This window comes from Schistocerca serialis, chromosome 4 (genome assembly GCF_023864345.2).
Source record: "Schistocerca serialis cubense isolate TAMUIC-IGC-003099 chromosome 4, iqSchSeri2.2, whole genome shotgun sequence".
Classification (NCBI taxonomy): domain Eukaryota; kingdom Metazoa; phylum Arthropoda; class Insecta; order Orthoptera; family Acrididae; genus Schistocerca; species Schistocerca serialis.
Genome location: NC_064641.1, coordinates 917,276,493 through 917,291,596, shown reverse-complemented (window position 1 = coordinate 917,291,596; position 15,104 = coordinate 917,276,493).

Genomic DNA, 15,104 nt, shown 5'->3' with positions numbered 1-15,104 from the left:
CCGCTCATGCCCCAACATCATGCAGCCCGCCTCCAGTGGTGTCGCGACAGGCGTGAATGGAGGGACGAATGGAGACGTGTTGTCTTCAGCGATGAGAGTCGCTTCTGCCTTGGTGCCAATGATGGTCGTATGCGTGTTTGGCGCCGTGCAGGTGAGCGCCACAATCAGGACTGCATACGACCGAGGCACACAGGGCCAACACCCGGCATCATGGTGTGGGGAGCGATCTCCTACACTGGCCGTACACCACTGGTGATCGTCGAGGGGACACTGAACAGTGCACGGTACATCCAAACCGTCATCGAACCCATCGTTCTACCATTCCTAGACCGGCAAGGGAACTTGCTGTTCCAACAGGACAATGCACGTCCGCATGTATCCCGTGCCACCCAACGTGCTCTAGAAGGTGTAAGTCAACTACCCTGGCCAGCAAGATCTCCGGATCTGTCCCCCATTGAGCATGTTTGGGACTGGATGAAGCATCGTCTCACGCGGTCTGCGTGTCCAGCACGAACGCTGGTCCAACTGAGGCGCCAGGTGGAAATGGCATGGCAAGCCGTTCCACAGGACTACATCCAGCATCTCTACGATCGTCTCCATGGGAGAATAACAGCCTGCATCGCTGCGATAGGTGGATATACACTGTACTAGTGCTGACATTGTGCATGCTCTGTTGCCTGTGTCTATGTGCCTGTGGTTCTGTCAGTGTGATCATGTGATGTATCTGACCCCAGGAATGTGTCAATAAAGTTTCCCCTTCCTGGGACAATGAATTCACGGTGTTCTTATTTCAATTTCCAGGAGTGTATCTAACTAACTGAGGGAGAAACCAGCTGGTTTCATAATATCAGATTTCTTTCTGATTTACTTGATTAAATTTATCTGGCATAAATACGAATAGCATTGAATGCTTATTTTTGGTACAGTAGATCTGTACAGATTAAGTAATGTACACCTGACTTGTTACACATCCTTCCCATTAATGGACAAATATGAGAGTGGCTGGTGTGCTTGCTGAAGCTGAAGGCTGTTCATTAAGTTCGGCATATGCATAACAAAAGTGTTACAGTTAGATCAGTATCTCCCATGACTTTTCCATGACTAGAAATAGCTTCTTTTCCACAATGCATGCAATATTATTTTACGGAAATAAATTACAGTCTCACATAATGCAACAGTTAAAGAAGTGGAATAATCTTGGCAGTCCTTGCTAGGAATTGATTTTGTGGTTGTCCCATTTTTTACATTAGCTTTTATTGTGAAAAACAATGTATCCCTTGCCTACTGTGAGATGGATCTTAAGTTTCAGGCATATTAACACTGGTATAATGTAGGTATTGAACTTTATTTAAAAATATATCTCTCTGAATCCTGAATCACCTATCTGATTCAGCTTGAAGGAAAGCTTAAAGGAACTGTTCAAGAAAGTTATGTATGACATCCATATCTGTAAACATGGCAGGTCATAAATGGAAGGGGATCAAGAAATGAAAGAAATACAGTGATGAAACCATAAGAAAACGTTAGAAAGCACTGCAGGCCATTCCATTAAGTTGACTCCAGCTTTCTGTTCACAAGACAATGTCAGTGTACTTGTGTAATATTATTTTGAAATAATAACCCCCCATCGAAATTTTGACTGTAGTGCCAAACAATAGGTTAGACATTCCTGCCCCAGTACTGCTTAAACCTCAAATTACTCCTGATAAGCATTGAATATCCATACATAATACTCAACAAAATCATGACTGACTTACAACTGTGAAACTGTAGAGTTAACATGAATGAGATGCCATTGATACCTGGTCACCTGTGTATGTTTCTGTGACAATCATCAGGTGACATGCAAATCCTACATTCATCAGTGAGGAGAACCCAACACCATTCCAGGTGTTTGCTTGTGCATCTCCTTAACACACCACTATAGTGAAATATTAGTACTGTCATTTGAGAAGAATGCAGAGAGACCAAATTAATCACATGAAGATGGTTGCACACCCTCTGGATTGACACAGCCTACCAGTTACTCCTGAAAAGCAGCACACAGTTCTTTTGCATTCTCTTAGAGTGTGTAACAAACCATAATTTGTAGACAGTTGTTGTCACCTGATGTTGTTGACTATGGGCAACTACTAAAAAGCAGATCTTAACTGATTCATGTTTCATTATCTTGGTTGAATGTTTAAATGACATTATGGTGGATATATGCCAAGCCAGACAAACTTCCCATGCTCTCAGCCCTTCTTGCAGTAAAGTGACACTGTACACCCAGTATAAGCTTCAAATGACCCCCTTGAGGCATGTTGACACATTAAACGGAACAAAAGTGCACCTCCATTCCTCTCAAAACTGTATATAGCGATTTCCTAAGGTCTAAAGAGTATTGAGAAAGAGGTCTCTAACAATAAAAAATAAATAAAAGTAAAAACAACACAAACTATACAGGTTAAGAGTGTTGTGCAAAACTTGTTTGGAGCAGATTAGTTGAATTCTGTTGCTTATATTGTGTCGGCTGTTCTGATGTTGTTCAACAGAAAGCTAAACTTCTGCTTGAACCAATATATATTCACAAGTGCAGTACATATTATTGTTGTTGTTGTCCACAGTCCAAAGACTGGTTTGATGCAGCTCTCCACAGTAATGTAACCTGTGCAGGCCTCATCTTCTGTACATAAATACTGCAACTTACAGCCATCTGAACATGCTTACTGTAATCAAGCCCTTGCCTACATCTGCAACTCAGCGCGCACCACTCTCTGACCAAGGACCACTAACCTCAACAGGGCTACCAACCTTACTATATTTCTGACTAGGCAGTATGTCAACATCACTGTCCGACCCAAAGACACAATTATTTTTCCACAGCAACCGTCTGGAGGATCACCATGATAACAATAGACAGATTTACATGCATACACAACAGGAAATACACGTTCTTCAGGCAAACTTTCCCAAACTAAATCACGCACTACTGCACAATCAATAAGTTCCTGGTCACCACTCCATGTCAATGACCAGGATTAAGTTCCAAACCTCTCCACTGTATCTCATGAAATTGGGCATGTGACACTGTTGATTATGATCTGTCCAACAGATGAGGATTTAAGCTCAGCAATCCCATTGGCACTATTTGAGGGGAGTAGGCTGTCACTGGGTTTTACCCTCACCCTTCTCTCATCATCACCACCATCATCATAGTACAGTCATAACTATATACTATGTATGCATCCAGCACACTCACCAACACAGTATAAGTATCTATTATATGACAAAGCTCTCACATATCCAGAAGAGCCAATGTGCATGGAGGAAAAACAGTCTTTCCGGCAGGTGGCTGGTGATACCCCACGGGATATTCCAGCCATCAGTGTCATATGACATGTACATTTACTTCAGATGTTTTTTATGGGGTGATGAACTCTGACATAAATTGAATACCTCTCCTCTGTGGCCAGTAGTAACTTTTGAAAACAAGATCTTGAATTCAGGCACTTTACGTTATAATTTATGCTTTGGCATTTTGCAGATCACTGCTACTCTCCGTGTTCAACCAGACACTAAACTGCATATCTCATGTGCATTGGGAGCTGTGGAAAGATATTTCTGTGGACCAAGATTTCTTCTATGACTATGTGTCAAACATCAGGTAACAATTTCTTCTATCAAATATGGCACAATAACAATGCAAGGCTGTATTTCAATAAAACTCGTACTGGATAAAAGTCTATATTTGAACAGTGTCATAGATAATGTGTTTTGTGCAGAAATGTTGTCTGTGCTCACTATGATGAAAATAAAAGGATGTGTGCAGATGCTGGCTCTACACAGACAATATCAGAGCTGCTGGCAGATTATGACTTTCATGACAAGAGATGAAGGAATATTGTCACATTCTCACATCAATATGGCTGTGCAAATCACTATGTGTTCTTGGAAAAAAAAGGTGGTTGTATTCACAAGAGTTAAAAAAATATTCATCATAGTAAACACAGTAGATGTATGGTATGTAAGATATAGTCAAAATAAGAATCAACAGAAATGTTTCATGTGCATAATTTGTGATTACTGACTGTCTTCTGAATTTCTGCTTTCATATCAAGAGAATGTTTTTTTCATGATACATTCATTGACTTGCCATCTTACAAGGAATTTATCATCTTTCAAACTAATCTGCATCTTAGCATACATTACAGAGTAATCTGTCGTTACAGCCTTCATCCCGAGAGAAAGTTTCCTTTTATGTGAAAAATTCATTGGAGCTGCATATCAGCCAGCTTAATGAAATAGGCAGCCACAACTCAAATGAAAATCACAAAATGCCAACAAAGATAAAAACCATGAATCAACTGAGAAGAAGTGAGCAGTTTTAATTTTGCTACCAGAAATGCATTTACTATTTTCTCATGTCTTAGTTGTTACGTGAAACTGTCATCCCATCAGTTATACAAAATTGACATGTTGCCAACCTATGAACAATAGAGAAACACTGTTCTAGCTGGCATTGGTTCCTATCTAGACATCTTGATTTTAGCCCTGATATTGTGTATATAAAGCTAAAATTTGTTTTCCATGATGAGAAGTGCATGACTTGCCATAGGAGTGTTAGTTCCAGGACATGGTATGAGAGTTGTTGTAGTATATTTCGTATGGGTGACTGTAGCGGTGTGGGAATTGGGGAAGTAAACAAGGCTCATTGGTTGTGTAGGATTTGCTGTAGAGATAGGAAAATAGTAGAACAGGAGGAGAAAATTTGTTGCCCATCTGGTGGAACTAGATAAGGTCAACCAAGATCTGGGGAGGTTAAGGGGGAAGAAGAGAAAAGAGAGGTGGGAAATGAAAACAGGTTATAGATGAAATAGGAATAGAACTTTCTCAGACGGTGTTGTTGTCAATGTGGAAAATAGGTTTTGTGTGTTGTAACAGTTGGAAACTGATGAGCCATAAGTAGATTGGGAGTAGAAACAAACTTTCAAAAAGTATTCAAGAGGTAAGAAGTCAGAAAAAGTCAAAAGAAGAAGAAAGTTTTGTTGTTAGATAGTTCACATGGTAGAAATATTAGGCAACTGCTGCAGTATGTTTTAGGATCTGATTACCAGGGCATAAGTTTTTTAAACCTATTGCGAGTGTGGGTCTGGTGATAGAGGATGTAGATTCACTTTGCAAAGACTTCACAAAGGAAGACACTATGGTAATAATGGGTGGGGCAGGCAGCAGTATAGGCAGGGATCCAAATTATTCAGTTGAGGATGAAGTGATAAAGATAGCTTCAGCAATGAGACATACTGATGTTGGGCATATATACGTTCTGAGGCACCATTACTGGCCTCATTGAAACTCTTCTGTTAGGAGAGTTGTTTTAGAGGTGAAATGACTTCTTGGATCAGGTATGGAGTCTCATATTGGTGTGGTTCTTGTTAAGACTGTCAGTAGGTGGGACTATACTAAGCACGGCCTTCACGTCAACAGGAAAGGGAAAACTGTCTGTGCTAATAGCAAATAACTTTAGGGGAAGGGGGGGAGGGGGCATTATCACAAGTGGTAAAGTACCAGTGGTTACAAGTGACAGAGCAACTGTTTTTAGGGTAGGGATGGCAGAAACAAAATGTTCAGAGACAGACTGATAAAACAGGTAGCCAGAAAGCTAATTTTAATGTACACAATTCATGCAAACAATCTCTGACTGAAACTGGGAGTACTCAAAAACAGACAGAAAAATTAGGTTCCTCCATTTGTAATTCAGCCAGTGCACAAAATCAGTTATCCTTATTGTCTGAGGACTAAGGGGTAAGCTTAATGAGTTGCTTATTTATGTTGAAGAATTAGAGTGGAGCAAACCAGTTGATATAATCTGCCTCTCTAAACATCATGTGACCACTGGTATAGATATGTTAAATGTTACTCTACTTCTGTAGAGAAAATATGGAGAAAGGAGGAGTTCTCACATTTCTCGGAAACTGTTTTGAGTCCTAGAGTATTGATGTTAATAACTTTTGCTCAGAGCAAGTCCTTTATAATACACTCCTGGAAATTGAAATAAGAACACCGTGAATTCATTGTCCCAGGAAGGGGAAACTTTATTGACACATTCCTGGGGTCAGATACATCACATGATCACACTGACAGAACCACAGGCACATAGACACAGGCAACAGAGCATGCACAATGTCAGCACTAGTACAGTGTATATCCACCTTTCGCAGCAATGCAGGCTGCTATTCTCCCATGGAGACGATCGTAGAGATGCTGGATGTAGTCCTGTGGAACGGCTTGCCATGCCATTTCCACCTGGCGCCTCAGTTGGACCAGCGTTCGTGCTGGACGTGCAGACCGCGTGAGACAACGCTTCATCCAGCCCCAAACATGCTCAATGGGGGACAGATCCGGAGATCTTGCTGGCCAGGGTAGTTGACTTACACCTTCTAGAGCACGTTGGGTGGCACGGGATACATGCGGACGTGCATTGTCCTGTTGGAACAGCAAGTTCCCTTGCCGGTCTAGGAATGGTAGAACGATGGGTTCGATGACGGTTTGGATGAACCGTGCACTATTCAGTGTCCCCTCGACGATCACCAGTGATGTACGGCCAGTGTAGGAGATCGCTCCCCACACCATGATGCCGGGTGTTGGCCCTGTGTGCCTCGGTCGTATGCAGTCCTGATTGTGGCGCTCACCTGCACGGCGCCAAACACGCATACGACCATCATTGGCACCAAGGCAGAAGCGACTCTCATCGCTGAAGACGACATGTCTCCATTCGTCCCTCCATTCACGCCTGTCGCGACACCACTGGAGGCGGGCTGCATGATGTTGGGGCGTGAGCGGAAGACGGCTTACCGGTGTGCGGGACCGTAGCCCAACCACTGGCGACAACATCGATGTACTGTGGAGACCTCACGCCCCACGTGTTGAGCAATTCGGCGGTACGTCCACCCGGCCTCCCGCATGCCCACTATACGCCCTCGCTCAAAGTCCGTCAACTGCACATACGGTTCACGTCCACGCTGTCGCGGCATGCTACCAGTGTTAAAGACTGCGATGGAGCTCCGTATGCCACGGCAAACTGGCTGACACTGACGGCGGCGGTGCACAAATGCTGCGCAGCTAGCGCCATTCGACGGCCAACACCGCGGTTCCTGGTGTGTCCGCTGTGCCGTGCGTGTGATCATTGCTTGTACAGCCCTCTCGCAGTGTCCGGAGCAAGTATGGTGGGTCTGACACACCGGTGTCAATGTGTTCTTTTTTCCATTTCCAGGAGTGTAGTAAGTATATACAGAGCACCTTCAGGAAACTTTAACATCTTAATAAAAAACCTGGAAGCTCTGTTGTCCCATCTCACAATAAAACATGAAGAAATAGTGATTGCTGGTGATTTGAATGTAGATTTATTGAAAAGGTGTGTCAGTGAACAACTATTGTGATCAGGAACATTGTCAATCAGTTTAATTACTACTGTGAACTTTGCAACTAGGGTATGTAAATGCTATGTAAATGAGACTGCTATTGACAGTGTCATTGTAGACAGATCTAGGAACAAAAAGTCATATTAAAAATCCAGTAGTCAATGGGCTATCCAATAATTACATGAAACATTTTGTGTTAACAATAAATCAGTCAAAAATTGAGAAGATTAGGAAACTGCTCAAAGGCATGAACTGGATACATATTTACAGTACTCCTGACTCAAATGTAAATTGCAAAGCATTCATTAATAAAGTTATTTCCTCTTTTGAAAATTGTTTTCTCCCAAAGGTAACTGAAATCCATCAGAAGTCTAAAAATTAACTATCCATTACACAACCTACATGTTCTATCAAATTATGTATTTGAAGATGTTTATAAATTTTTCATAGATTTAGGAATCTCTGACCACTCTGCATTATTCATTGAACTACCAAAAATTAAGAATGAAATTTAATGTAACAAAAGCCATATGAAATGAAATTTCAATGAAAATTTTCAGTTACATTTAACATAAGATAAGAGAGGTTGATGGCCTTACAACAGCTATATTTTGAGTAATAGTAACTTTAACAATTTTTAAGTAGCTTTCTTGAAATATGTGATAAAAATTTGCCACTTAGAACTGCATGCAACAAAATTACCGATAAACTTAAATGGATAACCCAAGGTATAAAAATTTCTAATGCCAGGAAGAGGAAACTCCAGAATGAACTGAAATATGATAAAAACAGATGTTTTACTGAGTATTTTCGTCATTATAAAGCTATATTTAAAAAAGTTGTGAAGGCAGTCAAAGAAACAGCAAACAAGAAGTTCATTGTGTGTACAACATAAAAGTAAAACACAAGCAGTGTGGTCTGTTGTCAAATCAGAGTTAGGTATTAGAGTTAGTAGTAATGAAATATGTAGGATTAAAGTAGATAATAGCTTTATTGCAAACCCAGCTGAAATATCAGAGTGATGGAGCCAAGTATTAGAGTAAAGTAAATCCCTTTGGAATCCACCAAGAAGCTGAGCATCTTATGGATTTTAAAAAAGCCACATTGGAGGACGTGGAAAATGTTATACTGTCATTAAAAAATAGAAATACTGCTGGGTGGGATGGCATACCCACTAAAGTGATCAAAGCAGTGTGTGGCATATTAGTAACATCCCTAATTAAAATATTCAACTAGTCTTTTGAACAGGAATGCTTTCCCGATGTTTTGAAATATGCTGAAGTGAAACCTCTGTTCAATAAAGGGTTGGGGGAAGACACAGATAACTATTGGCCTATTTCTATTCTTCCAGTCTTATCAAAAGTGTTGGAGAAATAAGCTGCAAACCAGATAAAAATCTTTATTGTAAAAAATGATATTATTATAAGTAACTAATTTGGATTTCAACCAGAAAAAACACTCTGGATGCAATAAATAACTTTGTTGAAAAGATAGGCAAATAATTATATCAGAGGAGTGAAGTTGCAGGTATCTTCTATAATCTCACAAAAGCATTTGACTCAATGAACCATGACCTGCTTATCTACAAATTATACAAGTACGGGCTTGTTGTCTAACATCATGTTTACAGAACAGAAAACAAAGGGTAACTATCACCTCAGATGCAACAAATTATTATTCTAAATGGAGTACAGTATCACAGGCTGTGCCTCAAGGCTGCATTCTGGGGCCAATCCTGTCCCTTTTCTACCAAAATGACTTACACATAATATAAATTCCCCATCAGTTCTGTTTGCAGACAATACTTCAGTTTTAATTGAAGATGACATTTAGAAAAAAATTCCAAACTCCATTGTAAGCATACTGGATACCTTAAATACCTGGCTCCAGTTAAATGGGTTGAAACTGAACATTGCAAAAACCCATATGGTACACTACACTTCAAAACCAAACATTCCAAATGTATGGAACTTAAAATACAACATAACAATCAGCCTATGAAAGAAGTTGGGACGAAATGTGTACATTAATGACCTCTTATCTGTTACAGTGCCAGAAGCTAAGTTTGTTTTGTGTTCAGATGATACAAACCTTGCAATAAGTAGCAAGCCAAGTACATACTTAGAAATGACTGCTAATCAAATTTTTACTGACTTTAATAAATGTTTTAATGCTAATCAATTGTCATTAAACTTTGAAAAGACTCATGCTCAAATATTAAGGATAATGCTGATACATGGTGAAACAAAACTATGGTGGGCAGCTTGCGGGTTTAAATCACCTCAGGCTATTACCATGCGGTGCATTTGACCTACAGTCATCGCACGATGGCACTGGCAGCAGTCCACATACACAGAGATGTGTTGGTGCATGTCAGAGTACGGTGCAGCAAATAAGTGTGCAGATGTTTTCAGATGCGCAAATGGTGCCTGTGTGTTGAAAATGGCTCAAAGGGGTAGAATACTAGGGTGACTGGAGGCTGGTCAAACACAGCAAGTCGTAGCACTGGCCCTCTGTGTGCCACAAAGTGTGAACTCAAGATTATGGCAACGATTCCAGCAAACAGGAAACGTGTCCAGGCGCTACAGTACGGGATGTCCACAGTGTACAACACCACAAGAAAACCGATATCTCACCATCAGTGCCCGCAGATGTCCACGGAGTTCTGCAGGTAGCTTTGCTCAGGACCTTACCGGAGCCACTGGAACAGTTGTCTCCAGACACACAGTCTACAGACGACTGAACAGACATGGTTTATTCACCTCGAGACCTGCAAGGTGCATTCCACTGACCTCTGGCCACAGGAGAGCCCATAAAGCCTGGTGTCAAGAACACAGTACATGGTCATTGGAACAGTGGTCCCAGGTTATGTTCACAGACGAGCCCAGGAGAGCTTCTGTGAAGTTTGTAAAGTAGGAGATGAGGTACTGGTGGAAGTAAAGCTGTGAGGATGGGGTGTGAGTCATGCTTGGGTAGCTCAGATGGTAGAGCACTTGCCCGCGGAAGGAGTTCGAGTCTCAGTCCGGCACACAGTTTTAATCTGTCAAGAAGTATCATATCAGTGCACACTCTGCTGCAGAGTGAAAATCTCATTCTGGAGTCCAAGTGTAGTCTGAACAGTGATTCTCACCAGGTTTTCATCTAGTGTGAACCAGGAACCATATACCAACCCCTTAATGTCCTTGAAAGGGACCTGTATGGAGGTCATGGTCTGATAGTGTGTGGTGGGATTATGATTGGTGCACATACACCTCAGTGTGTCTTTGACAGAGGAACTGTAACAGGTCAGGTGTATCGGGTCGTCATTTTGCACCAGTATGTCCACTTTTTCAGGGGTGCAGTGGATCCCACCTTCCTCCTGATGATAATGCACGGCCTCACCGAGCTGCCATTGTGGAGGAGTACCTTGAAACAGAGGATATCAGGCAAATGGAGTATCCTGCCTGTTCTCCAGACCTAAACCCCATTGAGCACGTCTGGATGCTCTCAGTCAACATATCGCTGCACATCTTCAAACCCCTAGGACACTTCAAGAGCTCCGACAGGCACTGGTGCAAGAACGGGAGGCTATACCCCAGCAGCTGCTCGAGCACCTGATCCAGATTTACTGTCCACTTACAGATCTGTGTCATGTGTGTTCCCTATGTGCCTATGATATTAGTGCCAGTTTTGTGTAGTGTCACATAGTGTGGCACCACATTCTGCAATTATCCTTCATTTATGAGCATAAGTGTAGATTCCCTTCCAGCATGTGCGTAACATATAAAGACACACAGATCGAAGAGGTTGACATTGTTAAATTTCTGGGATTACAACTCAATAATAAATTTGGTTGAGAAGGGCATACCACAGAATTGTGGAAGTGCCTAAACAAGTTTGTATTTGCAGTGTGAGTGATGTCAGATGTAGAAGATATAAATATAAAGAACTTGCATACTTTGCTTACTTTCACTCAATTATGTCATATGGGATCGTATTTTGGGGTACCTCATCATACCAAGCAAAAGTTTGTAGCATGCAAAAAGTGTGTAATAAAACTCATTTGTAGTGTAAATTCAAGAACATCCTGTAGAAACCTTTTCAAGGACCTTTGTATTCTAACAACTGCTTTGCAGTATATTTTTTCCTTAATGAAATTTGTTGCAAGTAATATATCTGTTTTGCCAACGAATAGCTCAATTCATAGTGTCAACACTAATAATAAGAACAATATAAATGAAGACCTAAAATCACTTACCTTGATCCGGAAAGGGGTCCAATATTCAGGAACACACATTTTCAATAAATCGCCAGCAACAACAAAAAACTTAGTTTCAGATAAAACACAGTTTAAACAGAGTATGAAAGACTTTTTGATAGGCAACTCCTTCTACTCTATTGGTGAATACCTTAACAGGGAGTGTTAGATGGGCTTAAGGGGGGTAGGACGTCAAACGGACCGGCTTGGAGCAGGAGAGGCACCACAGGACATTTTAATTTCCACTGTCTATACTTTTACAAATAATTTTCATAGAACTCTGGCAGCATGGCGAGGAAGGATTCCAGATTCACACTCATATCAGTGGAGGTTCAAAAACATAACAAAATATTTTTTTTACATGTGAAATTTCATTATTTTTTCACTTACTATTGGCTGAATTTGTTGTTATAGGTACACTTTTCTTGATAAGTAAGAGAGCTGCTTCGATGAATTTTGCACAGCAGACAAACCATACTCCCAGGTGTATGAAACTCTAGAATTTATTTAGTTTATGAAAAAATGAATGAGCTGTTACATTTTAAACTTCATATTTAGAAAATAAAACTCAAGTTTTGTAGTTGATTATCTCAATTTTTAACTCAGTTTTTAATATATTTGAAAAATTCTAGAGTTTCATACACCTGTAAGTATGGTTTATATGCTGTGCAAATTCATCGAAGAATCTTTCTTATTTATGAAGAAAAGTGTACCTATAGCAACAAATGCAGCCAATAGTAAGTGAAAAAATTAATGAAATTTCACATGTAAAAAAATTATTTTGTTATGTTTTTGAACCTCCACTGCTACGAGTGTGAATCCTGAATCCTTCCTGGTCATGCTGACAAAGTTTTATGAATTTACTTGTGAAAGTACAGACAGTGAAAATTAAAACTGTCCTGTGGTGCTTCTCCTGTTCCAAGTTGGCCCATTTGACGTCCTACCCCCCTTAAGTAAAAATGTCTGTTAGATTTTAGTTTTGACAGCAGTTAGTCACAATTAGGTACTTTTTGTATGATCAATTTATTAAAAGTGCATAACTGTGTTTCATTCTGACAGAGTAGTAACTCTGTAAATATTAGGTAATCCAGTGTACTGTAATTTATTCACCCATTTCGACAAACTCCTGGCAAATGATCAGGGTAGTGAGTATTATATTCAGATATTTTATATTTTTTATGTTAAACTTTCTGACTTGTTCCACACCCATGAGAATCATCTCATTTTTGGGTCTATGGAACAAAAACTGAATCTAATCTAATCTTCTGGTTTATGGTAATTCACAAGATGTATAGTAAACATTCAGCAGTAGTATTATTATTATTCATTTTTATTCTGTGAGTGTAATATGATTTCCTAGTGAAGTATATTCTGTATTGTATTCTAAAAGTTTCCCCCAAATAGCATGTGTGTTACTTAATACATCATATTTTTGAAAATAAACTGAAAATTGAATGATATTACACAAAAGTACAAGAGTGTGCTGAAAAGTAATGCCTCCAAAATTTTAATGTGAAAATTCTTAAAACTTCTGAAATAAAACGATTGTTATTGACATTCTACAACTTTATTCTTCAGGTCTACATATTTGCAGCCATCTACCACTAGAAAGCTCCAATTGTAGCATGTAACAAGGTGGTGTGTTACCATAACAATGTCGGTGCACGAGAAATAGTGTTCTATAATTGAGTTTTGAATTCAGAGTCCATCAACACATGGAATGCCCTTTCCTCCAGTACCACAGTGCCAGACACATACATGCTCTGTGACACCTGCAACAATCTGATGCCTTGGGTTCACTATCACTGATCGTCTTCCACACAGTCCCGACTTGGGCCCATCTTATTATCAACCTGTTCTCAAAAACTTAAAGAACACCTTACGACGACCTTCACTTTTAAAGTGATGGAGCAGTGCAAGCAGGGGTGATGATGTGGCTCTTTCAACAAAGGCCAACCTTCCACAGTGACCATATCAACCAACTGGACTCTTGTTGGGAGAAATATATTTTGTTGCAGTGTTTCTATGTTGAGAAAATAACTATATACAGCACGAAAAATAAAAATGTAGAATATTAACAGCATTTGTTATATTTAAATAGCTAGAAAGGTGTTCACATAAAAAAATCTGGAGATATTACTTTTCAGCAATTCCTTGTGCTATAATTTCAGAGAAACAAATGAAACATACTCATATGATTCGGTTTTGTTTGGTTCAAAGAGAAAACACAACATACTGCATGTCCTACATGATGAGTCTCCCATTCCAATTGTTCCTATGTAGCAGAGGTTTTTATGTGTGCCAGTGTGGAAGCACTCATTTTATAAGTAGCCGATTCAAATTTTCACCACTTGTAAATTCCCAATAAGGGGATAGAGGTGATTGCATATAGGTCCTGATCATCAGACTTTGCACATTGTTCTTGAACAAATTCTAAACCTCTACACAATGTCTCATGAAATAAGAACTTCTGGCACTGTTGATGGTGATACATTAGTTGGGTGGGGGTGTTAAGCTTGGCAGCCTCTTTGGTCCTATTCAAGAGGCATAGGCTATGTGCTGGCACCATTATTCCATCCCCCCCCCCCCCCCCCTCCCTCTCTCTCTATCTCTATTGTACAAACATGACCCTGTATTACACACATAGCCCCTACAGTCACCTAGAGTGAACACGTACATCTAAGACAAAACTCATAAACAGTGTGAAAGGGGGCAGCTTTTCGAAGAAAGCAAATGATTCTTGACGAGGTATCTGAACAACATCTCTGGGAGCTTCAGTCAGTAATGTAATGCAAATCTGGCTCTCTTTCCTATTCAAAAGTGGATCATGAAGTATGGATACTGAGGGTACTGCTGCTCATAATACTTAATTGAAATTAACTATTGGTGTGCTGTTTTGGGTGACAGTTTAACCCTGAAATTGTTCTTTCTTTCTCTGTTAAAGCACTGACTGGGTTGTGGTGCTGTGTTGGGTTGTGTCTGTGAATGGAGGAAGGTGCAGAGAATGGGAGGAAGGGTTGAGCGAGGGTGACTGGCAGCTGGGAATAGGAATGCGGACGGAGTGGCAGCAGGCACACAGGATAAGAATGTGAGGGTGTTATATGGGCATCATCACATGGTGAGTTTGTGTAGTGCACAGTGATGATGATGATGACATGAAGGAGTGTATTTGAGGCGGTAACAGAATGGAGGGAGGGGAGAATGTGTGGAATGGAGGGTGGATCTATGATGACTGAAGTTAGGGTCTAGAGACAAGGGGAGACAGATGCAGGTGAAGGGGGTAGCAGAGAATAGATGCTAGGATGATTTCTGGAATGAAGGATATGTTGCAAGGACAACTCCCATCTTTGTAAGTCAGAAAAGCTGGTGCTGGGGGAAAATTTCATGTGGCATGGATTGTGAAGCAGCCATTGGAAGAGCACATTTTGCTTTACAGTGTGCTCTGCCACTGAGTAGTCAACTCTGCT